Source organism: Colobus angolensis, unplaced genomic scaffold (assembly GCF_000951035.1).
Source record: "Colobus angolensis palliatus isolate OR3802 unplaced genomic scaffold, Cang.pa_1.0 Scaffold33, whole genome shotgun sequence".
In the NCBI taxonomy this organism is placed as follows: Eukaryota; Metazoa; Chordata; class Mammalia; order Primates; family Cercopithecidae; genus Colobus; species Colobus angolensis.
The window spans coordinates 3,285,789-3,300,318 of NW_012116599.1; the positions used below are offsets into that span (position 1 = coordinate 3,285,789).

General features: G+C 44.0%; 1 protein-coding gene across 1 annotated transcript in view; it reads right to left on the reverse strand.

Annotated features, from left to right (window-relative positions):
• Positions 1-14,530, reverse strand: part of AP1S3 (adaptor-related protein complex 1, sigma 3 subunit) — a 73,671-nt gene that overhangs the window by 58,015 nt on the left and 1,126 nt on the right. The window lies entirely within an intron of this gene.

Consider the following 14,530-nt stretch of genomic DNA (forward strand, 5'->3'; position numbering starts at 1 on the left):
CCATTACATTTTAAAACGTTTTATTCTTAAATATACTTAATGGTTTGGAACTTAATATGCATCGACTGACATACAGCTGTTCAATAAATATTTATTGCCTGAATATATTTTTTTCAAAATGTCCAAGGCAAAGATGAGTTCAAGTTTTTCTGAGGTACGGGGTGTGCTTGTTTAACTCATCTTATATATCAGAAGACGAACAAAAAACATTAAACTTCACTTTAATACTTTAAATCAGTAACATCTATATGGGTACATACTATCCCTATCATCCAAAAAAGTCACAGAAAGGCAAGAATTTCAGTTTAAGTGTTTGTCCCAAGCAACACCGATTACTTTACTTGTATTCTATATACCCAGGAAATGATGATTCAGTGATTCCGAACTAGGGAAAAAAAAAAAAAAAAAAAAGCCAGACCTTCCTGGACTGCCCTCCAGACAAATGACAAGGAGAAAATTTCCTTTGCAAAGCAACATCCTCCACCAAATGACTCCATTTTTTCTCCGGGACTAGATGACTGACATTTTGGGGATAGGTGTGTGTTTCCCAAACTCGTTCCCACGCGCAGCCAAACCAATCTGCTTTGCAAACCTGAAACACACCTTGCTGGAACCAGTCTCACTGCCCCAGCTCTCCTTCCCCATCATGCCTGAAATACGCTTCTCACTAACCCAAGTCTCTAACATACTTTCAGGGTCCTCTCAAAGCACATAGTTCCCCACGCACCATGAGCCTCCCGACCATACCTTCACCTTCCATGCTCTTGAGCGAAACCCTCTATTTAGAACGACATCCAAGCTGCTCTAGGTATGCATGCCTTCCCTCCCTGGAGCAGAAGCATAATCAGTTTTGTTAACATTGTTTATCTATCTATCTATCTATTTATTTGAGGCAGAATCTCTCACTGCTGCCCAGGCTGGAGTGTGCAGTGGCACCATCTCAGCTCACTGCAACCTCCACCTCCCGGATTCAAGCGATTTTCTTGCCTTAGCCTCCCAAATAGCTGGGATTACAGGCGCCCGCCACCACACCCAGCTAATTTTTTGTATTTTTAGTAGAGACAGGATTTCACTATGTTGACCAGGCTGGTCTTGAACTCCTGACTTCATGATCCACCTGCCTCGGCCTCCCAAAGCGCTGGGATTACAGGCGTGAGCCACTGTAGCCAGCCAGTTTTGTTAACTTTTTATGTCCTAATAATGTCCCAATTCTGGTAGGTATTCAATAAATATATGCCTAAAGCAAAATAGCAGTGCTGTGCTGCTTCTCCACTTGATCTGATTGAAGCCAAAACTGTGCTTACTATAGCAGCTAGACACACAGAGATTCACGAGCAATGCAAGATTCGTGAGCAATGCAGCCATGTGCCTCCTGTGTGCGTGGCTGTTGGCCCCTCCAGCCAGTTATGGACATGAAAACCCCCATCTTCCAGCCACACTTGGATGAGCCTGGCTCCTGGGCAACAGCAACACATGGACATATGCTTAACAACTGAGCATCAGGCTAGCCTTGCTTTGGATTCTGACATACTCGGAAAATAATGTACATTATGTTCATAGAGGCATATTAATATTTTCTTGTAGCTGATAACAGACTGAGAGCCAGAAAGGGTTTTTAAGATTGTATCTCAGGCCCAAATTCTCATTTGACAACCGAGGACAGGCCCCAGAGAAGGTAGACATTGCAGGGAGGTCGCAGTTATCGGCACAACTGAGTAGAGAAACGAAGCCCCTCATCGCCCAGTCCAGCAATCCTTCCAAGCAATATGCTCCTCTGCCTTTCTAATGGCGTTTGTCTTAAGCTGCTATCAAAATCAACTCCTGGCCAGGCAGAGTGGCTCATGCCTGTAATCCCAGCACTTTAGGAGGCTGAGATTGGAGGACTGCTTGAGCCTAGGCGTTCGAGACCAGCCTGGGCAATATAGTGAGACCTTGTCTCTACAAAAAATAGAAAAAATGAGCTTGGCATGGTATCACGACCTGTAGTCCCAGCTACTCGGGAGACTGAGGCAAGAGGATCGCTGAGCCCAGGGTGTAGTGAACCATGATCACTCCACTGCACTTCAGTCTGAGTGACATAACAAGATCCTGTCTTTAAAAAAATAAAAATAGGCCAGGCGCGGTGGCTAATGTCTATAATCCCAGCACTTTGGGAGGCTGAGGCAGGTGGATCACCTGAGGTCAGGAGTTAGAGGCCTACCTGACCAACATGGAGAAACCTGTCTTTACTAAAAATACAAAACTAGCCAGGCATGGTGGTGCATGCCTGTAATCCCAGCTACTCAGGAGGCTGAGGCAGGAGAATCGCTTGAACCTGGGAGGCAGAGGTTGCAGTGAGCCGAGATCATGCCATTGCAGTCTAGCCTGGGCAATAAGAGCGAAACTCCGTCTCAAAAATAAATGAATACATACATATATACATACACACATACATACATAAATATAAAAGTAAAATAAAATAAAATAAACTCCTCTATTACATCAAATAAAAAGCTTCTGCACAGCAGAGAAAACAACCAACAGAGTGAAGACACAACCTATGGAATGGGAGAAAATATTTCCAATCCATAAATCCAGTAAGGGGTTAATGTCCAAAATATATAAGGAACTCAAACAACTCCACAGCGAAAAAAAAAAAAAAAAAAACCCAGGTTAGCTGAAAAAAGATTAGAATGTAGTTTTTCTAGAGAAAAATCTTTAAAGTCTTTATTCTTGTGAAACCTAGATTATAAAACCAAATCGAAAAAAAAAAAAAAAAAAAACCCCAACTGAAAAAAAAAAATGGGCAAAGAACCTACATAGACATTTCTTGAAAGAAAGATATACAGATGGCCAACCAGTATATGGGGAAAAAAAAATGCTCAGCATCACTAATCATCTGGAAATGCAAATTAAGAGCCACAGTGAAAAGCCACCTCACACCTGTTAGAAAGGCTACTATCAAAAAGATGAAAGATAGTAAGTGTTAGTAAGGTTGGAGAAAAGAGACCTTGGTACACTGTTGGTGGGAATGTAAATTAGTACAGCTATTATAGAAAACAGTATCAAGGCCCCCCAAAAAATTAAAAATAGAACTCACATATGATCTAGCAATTACACTACTGAGTATATACCCAAGGGATATGAAATCAGCATTTGGAAAAGATATCTGCAATCCCAGGTTCATTGCCTCACTCTTCACAATGGCCCAAGATGTAGAATCAACCTAAATGTCCATCAATGGACGGATAAAGAAATTGTGGTATATATTCACAAAGGAATAGTATTTGGCCTTTAGAAAGAAGAAAACCCTGTCATTTGTGAGAACGTGGATGAACCTGGAGAACATTATGTTAAGTGAGATAAGCCAAGCACAGAAAAAGTACCATACCATCACACTTAAATGTGAAATCAAAGAAAGATGAAGTCATAGAAGCAGAGAGTAGAATGGTAGTTACCAGGAGCTGGGGGGACAGGGAGGAAATTGGGGAGATATTGGTTAAAGGATACAAACTTTCAGTTAGACAATAGGAGTAAATTCAAGGGGTTTATAATACAACATGGTGACTATAGCTAATAACAATGTACTGTATACTTGAAAATTACTGAGTATATTTTCTGTGTTCTCATCACACACACAATTATAAATAGGTGAGGTCATACCTATGCTAATTAGCTTGATTTAACCATTTTGCAATGTGTATGCATATCAAAACAGCCTGTTGTACAGTGTAAATTTATTCAATTTTTATTTGTCAATTTTTAAAAACAGATTTAAAAAATAAGCTTCCCTTCTCAAAGCACACATTAAAGTGGCAGAGGAAGAGAGCCTGGGAGCAGACATATAGGGGCGTAGAGGGAGATAGTAGATGGTTTGTCGTTGTTTTTGTTTGTTTGTTTGTTTGTTGAAACGGGATCTCGCACTAGAGTGCAGTGGTGTGATCATGGCTCACTGCAGCCTCAATTTCCAGGGCTCAATTGATCTTCCCACCTCAGCCTCCTGAGTAGTTGGGACTACAGGCATGCACCACCACACCCAGACACCCAGCTAACTTCTGTATTTTTTCAGTAAAGATGGGGTTTTGCCATATTGCCCAGGCTGGTCTCAAACTTTTGGGCTCATGCAATCAGCCTGCCTCAAACTTCCAAAGTGCAGGGATTACAGATGTGAGCCACCGGGCCCAGCTATAGATGGCTTTTTAAAGATACACAAAAATATCCAAAAAAGATACATGAGATAATCCACTCAGAGACAAAAGACATACACAGAGACTCCTAAACAAACCTGCAGTTTCAACAGCATCACACCTCGTGCGGAAGGTAAGGTAAGGCCATCCCCTAAGCCATGCAGTTGAGTGGCTGAGGCACCTCCTGACTTTGGATAAGCCACAAGCTACTTTTGATTCATTTCCCCAAATTCAAATGGCAGGTGGGTTTTTTGTTGTTGTTGTTGTTGTTGTTGTTTTTAGAATCTTGCTCTGTCACCCAGGCTGAAGTGCAGTGGCGTGATCTCGGCTCACTGCAACCTCCTCCTCCCAGGTCCAAGTGATTCTCCTGCCTCAGCCTCCCGAGTGGCTGGGATTACAGGCGCTTGCCACATGCGCGGCTAATTTCTATATTTTCAGTAGAGATAGGGTTTCACCATTTGGCCAGGTTGGTCTTGACTCGACCTCAAATCATCCACCCATCTCGGCCTCCCAAAGTGCTGCGATTGCAGGCGTAAGCCACCGCAATTGGAGGCGTAAGCCACTGCATTTGGCCTAAAAGGAAGGTATTAATATTTTTTTAACTCTAACTTTTTTTTAGGTTTGTCTTTTAGTTATGTGAAATATTTATACATGGGAAATGTCACTCCAATAAAACTGGATAAATAATTCGTTAGTGGGGTTAACTGGAGGGGAAGAGTTGGGGAGAAAGGGTGGAGATGGGAGTGTCAATAAGAAAACAGTTCCTCATGGGCGACCTTCACCCAGTTCTCCTCCAGCATTTCTATTTCCTCAATAATTATTCCCTTTCTTTATTCTGCTCACTGTCCCCTTCCCTCTCACACATATATCCCGACACTCATACACACACTGTTTTCTGAAGAACTGAAGGCGGGGTCATCCCGCCCTTCCAGGCTCAGCCCAAGGCCTGTCTCCCATCTCCTCCTCACTGAATTCCTGCAGTAATTATATAATTTAATGACATACTTCAGAGCTTAATTTTCCACTCTAGATTTGCTATGCACGTAAAAAATTTTGCCCAACAACACGACAAGTATCTTGTAATCAAGAAAGAGATCTTATACTTGTGGGGTTTTTTCCTATTAGTAATAACCACTGCAGTTAAGAACACAAAGATTGCTGGCCACGGTGGCTCAGGCCTGTCATCCCAGCACTTTGGGAGGCCGAGGCAGGTGGATCACCTGAGGTCAGGAGTTTGAGACCAGCCTGGCAAACATGGTGAAACCCCATCTCTACTCAAAATACAAAAATTAGCCAGGCGTGGTGGCGCACACCTGTAATCCCAGCTACTAGGGAGGCTGAGGTGGGAGAATAACTTGAACCCAGGACCAGAGGTTGCAGTGAGCCGAGACTGTGCCACTGCACTCCAGCCTGCATGTCAGAGCGAGACTCCATCTCATAAAAAAAAGAACACACAGATGAACAGGTGGGAAATACCCTGAAACAGTATTATTTTTCCATTCATCATTTTTCCCTGACAGAGTAATCAACTTTGAATATATCCCCAACACCTGTCAGTTGTTTAATTTTTTCCTATAGTAAATATGCTGATTGAATTTCTCCTGGAGTCCTTTGAGAAGCAGACTAGTCCTGTGTTGTGTTTCAAGTCATCTAAGGAGAAAAAAGACACTGGAAATAGGGAGCAGAAATTCCAGGAAATTTTCAGTACAACTCTGAAGTTGAATAAAACATTAATAACGTGGGGCCAGGCATGGTGGCTTATGCCTGCAATCCCAACACTTTGGGAGGCCAAGCGGGGGTGGATCACTTGAGGTCAGGAGTTCAAGACCAGCCTGGCCAACATGGTGAAACCCCATCTCTACTAAAAAGACAAAAATTAGCCGAGGATAGTGGTGTGCGCCCATAATTCCAGCTAACTGAGAAGCTGAGGCATGAGAATCGCTTGAACCTGGGAGGCAGGGGTTGCAGCGAACAGAGATTGCACCACTGCACTTCAGCTTGGGTGACAGAGAGAGACTCCGTCTCAAAACAAAACAAAACAAAATTAATAACTTAGGACTCTATTCATATTTCAAAGAGATTTTGTTTTTGTTTTTGTTTTAAGACAGGGTCTCACTCTGTTGCCCAGGCTGGAGTGCAGGGGCACAATCTCGGCTCGCTACAACCTCTGCCTTCTGGATTCGAGCAATCTTCCCACCTCAGCCTCCCAAGTAGCTGGGAATACAGGCAAGCACCACCACGCCCAGCTAATTTTGAGATGCTTTCTTTGAACGTTGTTCAAGAGGCTATGCTTACTATGCTAAACTCAACACCCTGCATGGTAATGATCACTTAATGGTTATTAAGAACTTTCATTTTCTTCCTACTCAACACTCATTAAAAATCCATTCCCAGGGCCTTTTATGCCTTGACAAAGATGACTTCAGTTACAAGCAAAATTTTGTAAGAGGCAAGCAATGGTATATCCATCATACCCTTTCAAAGCTGAACCACTAACAAACTTCAAGCATCCATCTGAGACAAACCTGCCTTATTGTATATTCAAGTCTTGCCCTCTCCCCATAGTTTTTGCAAAAATGGTTGATGTAGACTAGATTATCATGAGACAGAATGGACTTTGAAAGGCAGGACTCTCTTATGTAGTGGGCTTAGAATTGAAGACATGACTTCTTAGTAATGAAACTGAAGGTAAGTACTTGTTTACACAACAAAAGAAAAAAGTTCTATACAGACTTCTGAATCATGTTTTAAAAAAAAAAAGTGATATTATGGTAACCCTTACCTTCCCCCACCTCTCCAGTATCGGCAGTCCATAATTTTGTTTTGTTTTGAGACAGAGTCTCACTTTGTTGCCCAGGCTGGAGTGCAGTGGCACGATCATCTCACTGCAACCTCCACCTCCTAGGTTCAAACTATTCTCCTGCCTCAGCCTCCGAAGTAACTGAGATTACAGGTGTTTGCCACTACACCCAGCTACATTTTTTTATTTTTAGTAGAGACGGGGCTTCACCATCTTGGCAAAGCTGGTCTTGAACTCCTGACCTGGTGATCCACCCGCCTTGGCCTCCCAAAGTGCTGGGATTACAGGCATGAGCCACCGCGTCCAGCCAGGACCCTGCATTTTCATTTTGCACTGGGCACCGCAAATTACGTAGCCAGTCCTGCCTGTCATGGGGCAGGCATCCAAATTATTTGTCCAATATACCCATGAATGAATTAGTGGAAGCTGCCTTAGGAAACGGGTCAATAAGCCATGACTTACAGACCAAATCTGGCCTTTCGCATGTTGCTGTAAATAAAGTTTTATTAAAACACAGCTCCAGCCAAGCACAGTGGCTCATGTCTGTAATCCCAACACTTTGGGAGGCCAAGGCGGGAGGATCACCTGAGGTCAGGAGTTCAAGACCAGCCTGGCCAACATGGCAAAACCCTGTCTCTACTAAAACTACAAAAATTATCTTGGGAGGCCAAGGTGGGAGGATCACCTAAGGTCGGGAGTTCGAGACCAGCCTGACCAACATGGAGAAACCTCGTCTCTACTAAAAATACAAAATTAGCCTGGCGTAGTGGTGCATTCCTGTAATCCCAGCTACTCGGAAAGTTGAGGCAGGAGAATCGCTTGAACCCAGGAGGCGGAGGTTGTGATGAGCCAAGATCATGTCATTGCACTCCAGCCTGGGCAACAAGAGCAAAACTCTGTCTCAAAAAATAATTTAAAAATTAGCCGGGTGAGGTGGTGGGCACCTGTAATCCCAGCTACTTGGGAGACTGAGGCAGGAGTATCACTTGAACCCAGGAGAGAGGTTGCAGTGAGCTGAGATCACACCACTGTACTCCAGCCTGGGTGACAGAGTGAGACTCCGTCTCAAAAAAAAAAAACAACACAGCTCCATCCATTTGTGTCTTGTCTGTGGCACTTACACTTTACAACAGAAGAGTTGAGGAATACTGAAAGACTGTAGGGTCCACAAAATCTAAAATATTTACCGTCTGGCCTTTTACAGAGAAAGTTCACTGTCCCCTGCTTTAGTAAATTGTCTCTCCAAATTTTCTATCCAAATAACTGTAACAGCAGGAAAGGCAGGTGGCCTCATGAGACGAGGAGGGTAGCCTAAGCAGTAAGCCATAAACAATATATGTCTTAGGGTTTGTGTGTGTGAATTTTGCATCTGGGAGCCAAATATATTAATATATTAATAGAAAAATATTTTCTCGGCTAGGCACTGTGGATCACACCTATAATCCCAGCACTTTGGGAGGCCGAGGCAGGCAGATCACTTGAAGTCAGGAGTTCGAGACCAGCCTGGCCAACATGGTGAAGCCCTGTCTCTACCAAAAATACAAAAATTAGCCAGGCGTGTTGGCATGCACCTGTAGTCCCAGCTACTCAGGAGATTGAGGCAGGAGAATCGCTTGAACCCGGGAGGCGGAGGTTGCAGTGAGCCAAGATTACGCCACTGCACTCCAGCCTGGGTGACAGAGTGGGACTCCCTCTCAAAAAAAAAAAAAAAATTCTCATTCTGAACTATGCTCCAGGGATGAGTCGTATTTATCCTTTGACAACCCCTGTCTACAAGGATGAGTACACAGAAGGTATGGGCACCCCAGTTTGCAAAGCATGCCTTCATTCGTCATCTTTGATATCCCTAGTGTAGAAGGAAGTCTCCTGCAGCATTTCAGTGTCCACTGAGCTTTGACCCACACCAATCATTTCTTACCAACCCAGAAAATCCTGTTACGGAAGATCCAACTCAAGGACATTAAATACAGAATCTCCTGTGCACTTATTCTTAACTGAATGTACTAGGTTCACGCCCCATCACACTGAAAGACTAATGAGAGATCATATTCTTCCCCAAGCAGTTTCAGAAGCTGCTGAGAGGCAGGATTTTCAGAGCCCAGTGATGCCTGTAGGAAGGTTTTTAGAAGTGGGTGTTGGCAGAGGCCAGTTTCCTCATGATGGTCAACAGCATTCTATTTCTAACTTGAATGATTTTCAGTATCCCTTTTTCACTGTTACAATTCTTAATTTGCCTTATTACTAGCAGTGATACAAGAAATACATTTTTTTTTTTTTTCGTTTTAATAGAGACAGTCTCACTGGTCTCAAACTCCGGGGCTCAAGCAATCCTCCCTCCTCGGTCTCCCAAAGTGCTGGCATGAGCCTCTAACCCTGGGCCCTTTCTCGTTTGGAGACAGGATCTCACTCTGTCACCCAGGCTGGAGTACAGTGGCACAATCACGGCTCCCTGGGACTACATGGGTGCACTACCACGCCCGGCTAATACTTTTTGTATTTTTCGAAGGGATGGGGTTTCACCATGCTGCCCGCGCTGGTCTCAAACTTCCAGAGTCAAGCAATCCACACACCTTGGCCTCCCAAAGTGTTAAGATTACAGGCGTGAGCCACCGTGCCCGGTCAAGAAATACATTTCCTTAGTCAGGGTGCTGGCTGGATAGTTCCATATGCCACTGAGAGAATTTAGGGGCATTTGCCTCTGACATTTGTGTACATTCTTTCGTATCACAGGTTATGGGGGAGCTTTCGTATCACAGGTTTAAAGGGAGTTTTCCTGGACACGTCAGGTTAAACAGAGAAAGTATCGGGGAAAACAAGGTATACCAGAAAGGGAGACTGAGAGAGGCAAAGGCAGGCCCCAGGGATGAAATGAACCACAGAACCACAGTGAAGTTTCGGGTCTCTGGGAGAACCACTGGCTATTGTAACAAAACAATATCAAAAGAACAATTCATGAAGACATCAAGAAGAACTTATTCTGTCAGCCGGGCGTGGTGGCTCATGCCTGTAATTCCAGTGCTTTGGGAGGCCTCACTGTCAGCCGGGCGTGGTGGCTCATGCCTGTAATCCCAGCTCCTCAGGAGGCTGAGGCAGAGAATGGCTTGGACCCGGGAGGCGGAGGTTGCAGTGAGCAGAGATGGCACCGCTGCACTCCAGCCTGGGTGACAGAGTGAGACTCTATCTCAAAAAAAAAAAAAAAGGGTACTTATTCTGGGGATTATTTAAGGAGTTTTGTGTGTGTGTTGGAAAGGGTAGTAGTTTTATCATTATGTCTTAAAATGAAATAATTCACGGGACCCAAAAGGGCAGAGACATTGGCAACACAGTTCAGCAAATACACAGCGTGCTGCTTCCTTACAGCTGTTGTTGGCAAAATGCCACACAAAAGTTATCAGCAGTTGACAATACTCACCACAACAAAAAAAAAACACACAAAAAAACGAGTGATAGAAACTCAGAAGTAACAATCCTGGTGAGGAGTAAATACAAGTCTCACTGGTGTTTTTAGGAGACCTGTGGGAAGGGCCAGTGGAGGTGAGCCCTCTTGGGACAACTGAACACCACAAAGGTCATTTCTCCCCCGATCCCAAAGCCCTCGATCTTACACTAACTACTGGCCAGCAGCTTAGATCAAGTCTCCGAGGAGGAAAGCACTCATTAGTGTAACAGATCACTTCACCCTCAAACTGGACCTTAAACTGCCAAAATCATTACATGCTTATTACAATTCATTCAAGCCTCAGACAATAAAATTGACATAGAAGGGGAAGGGGGCATGGCAGGACCTACAGGTTCATAGTTGGGAGTCAGCAAAAGTCACCCTCACCCTCCACACCTCCATGAGACTACAATGAACAGGGATTTTTTTTTTTTTAAGGGGGAGAAGGGTGTACTCCTTTCAAACTTAAATATATTCTGGATAAAAAATGGCTTTCCAGTTCTGTTTGGTAAGTTCTCTCAAGTCAGATTTTAAATCGTACACCCAAAAAAAAAAACCTTGATTTTTTTAGCATAAGTCTATCCAACTTTACATAAATAACACACATTATGAGAACAGAATTTGCAGCACAAAAAGATGGTTATTCATGTTCCCAGAGCAATCACCATCTGAGTTTCTTTCAATGGATGGCTCTACTGTTTTGTTCACAATGTGGTTTTGAATCACCTCAACTTTTCAGAAGCATGTGGACTACATACATCAAAGTCCACTTGTGTTTTTATCAAAAGTACCCCAAAGCATTTCAACTGTCACCCTATACACCCCCACAGCTATCTTGTTAAAGGCAAAATAAATACATAAATACATACGTTAACAACATAATCCTCCTTCATCTGTTAACATTGCCAACCATTCGACATACATTCTGCCTCATAAGCCTTTTTAAGCGCCCTGGGCTCAGCCCATGGGATTCCTGAAGCGTGGTAGCCCTAACACTGGTTTCCAAGGTAGAGATTTCTAAAAGGTGAGATGGAGAGGGACACCATTGCTTCAGACAGTGTGATCCAGATACAAATACAGTCCCAACATGCACCAGATATGAAATCTCTGTGCCAGAAACCAGGGTCACTGGCACCATGGAATCAAGAACCATTTTCTGTGTGTAAAGTACTAGGTGCCTAGATCTGCCAGTAAGCACCTACCAGTTTCCTAGCATAAGAGTCAGCAAAAGTCAGGAATGAAGCACCAGAAAAGACAGGGAGTTACACAGTGAGCCTCAACAAAGATCTCAGAGCTGCTGGGCAAGGGCCGCCGATTCTTTCTTATGACTTGAAGGTAATAACAGAGAAGAGGTGATGGTTACTGAGCACTTACAACAGCAAAGCTGCTTGAAGCACCTTCACACCCATTCACTCATGGTACCTGTTAAACTTTGGGACAGTGATTATGAAACTTTTTGGATGCCTTTACACGCTTTTTTTTTCTTTTTTCTTTTCTTTTTTTTTTTGAAATGGAGTTTTGCTCTTGTTGCCCAGGCTGGAGTGTGATGGCGCAATCTTGGCTTACTGCAATCTCCACCTCCCGGGTTCAGGCGATTCTCCTGCCTCAGCCTCCCAAGTAGCTAGGATTACAGGCATGAGCCACCACACCCAGCTAATTTTGGATTTTTAGTAGAGACAGGGTTTCTCCATGTTGGTCAGGCTGGTCTCAAACGCCCGACCTCAGGTGATCCGCCTGCCAATCCCAAAGACCTTTTTGTTTATGTAGGTTATATCCACTGATATTTATTGTATTTGAAATTAAAATTAAAAAAAGATATTAATATATTTTAAAACAATACAGCTTGGGCAACATAGGTAGGCTCCATTCTCTATAAAAAGTAAAAATTCCACTGGACCCAGTTGTTCATGCCTATAATCTCAGCATTTTGGGAGGACAAGATGGGAAGATTGCATGAGTTCAGGAGTTCAAGACCAGCCCAGGCAACAAAGTAAGATCTAATTTATATAAAAATCAAAAAATTACCCGGGTGTGATGGCACACACCTGTGGTCCCAGTTACATGGAAGGCTGAGGTAGGAGGATGCCTTGAGCCCAGTTAGGTTGAGGCTGCAGTGAGCCATGTTCATGCCACTGCACTCTACACTGTGTGACAGAACAAGCCTTGTCTCAAAAATAAAAAATTAGCTGGGCATGGTGGCATGTGCCTATAGTCCCAGTTACTCGGGAAGCTGAGGTAGGAGGGTTGCTGGAGTCCAGGAAATTCAGTCTGCTGTGAGCCGTGATCACACCACTGCACTCAGCTTGGGTGACACAAAGACCCTGTCTCAAAAATAAATAAAAATTTAAAAAAAGAGTAAATCTATTACACATTAAACATAAATAACATTTTTATGACCAATAACAATATTTTCCAAAACAATAGTGAAAAGCATGGCATTGTTTTACAATTTTGCAAATCTCCTTAATATCTAGGCTTATCAAAGACAGTTGGACTTTCCTATCTGCATCTGTGTTCAATCTGTTGTACTATCTCAGCTTATGTAGACGCAAGAAAACTTCACTGTAATCTTCTGAGAATGAGAATGAAATGGGAAAATGAGTATCTTAGTATTGTTATGAAAATAGTTTTGACCTTGCAGACCTCCAGTAAAAGTCTTGGGGACTCCTGGGGGTACCCAGGCCATACTTTCAGAACCTCTGCCTTATGAGTTAGGAGATATTATCTCCATTTTTCAAATGGGCAAACTGAGACAGAGAGGTCAAGGAATCATCCAAAGCCACACTGCTAGAATAGCTCAGAGCAGATAAAATGCAATGAGCATAACAGACTTAACCTCGTTTGTTTGTTGCAAGGATTGAAGGAGATCGTGAATATAAAGACCAGGACATCCTGCTTGGATTATCACAAATGCCCAATAATATTAATGTTTCCCCACCAGGTGTGGTGGCTCACGCCTGTAATGCCAGCACTTTGGGAGGCTGACGCAGGTGGATCACGAGGTCAGGAGTTTGAGACCAGCCTGGCCAACATGGCAAAACCCTGTCTCTACTAAAAATACAAAAATTAGCCGGGCATGGTGGCAGGTGCCTGTAATCCCAGCTACTTAGGAGGCTGAGGCAGGAGAATTGTTTGAATTTGGGAGATGGAGGTTGCAGGGAGCCAAGATCACACCACTGCACTCCAGCCGGGGTGATAGACCAAGACTCCTTCTCGAAGAAAATAATAATAATAATAATGCTTCCCATTTGGCAAAATCTGGTAGAAAAGCTGGAGAAACTTCCCACATTTCTGATCAACTCATCACACATATGACACCAGCAAGAAAAAATAAAACTCCACCATAGGTATTTTCCAGAGGAGGAGCTTTTCCTCATAGACAAGACTTTGGCCCATTCCTCAGCACAAAAGCAGCCTTTGATGACTCAGAAAGGCAGGGCCTTATTCCAGCCTCCGTTAGACAAATGACACTGGTGGACTGGGCATCTGTCACCTTGTTCCTTGGGAAACTTGAGCAAGCCAAGAAAGCGGCTCCATTATTTACAGCATTGTTTTTGCATCACGCTGTATTTACAAGGAACCCTCAACAGACAAAAATGACGCCGCTAGTGTGTGCAGCCAAACCTTTAGCGGGAACCAGCATCTGTGGTCTTGCTGGCCAGGTGCTCAGCTCTCCTTGTTAATCAACTTTCTCAGCCCACGTGGCCCACCCACTCCTGCCTCCGGTGGGCCCACAGGGTGCAGGTCACTCCCCTTCTGTGGATCTGGGAAGTGATCACACACTTGGGGAAGTGGGACTAGTGACTTTCAGACCACCACACTCTCAAAAGGCTGTCCCTAAACAGCAGGCAAGAGCAAGAGGAGCCTGAGCTATCGCTTCCACCCAAGTGCAGTTCACCAGATCTCTCACCAGCAAGGCTGCTGCCAGCCTCAGCTTCCAACCTGACTCCCTATCCCCTGCCCTTACACACCCCAGTCCATTCTCCAACCACAGCCAAAGGGATCTCTTAAAAGTGCACACCAGGCCAGGTGCAGTGGCTCACGCCTGTAATCCCAGCACTTTGGGAGGCCGAGGCAGGCGGATCACCTGAGGTCAGGAGTTCGAGACCAGCCTGGCCAACATGG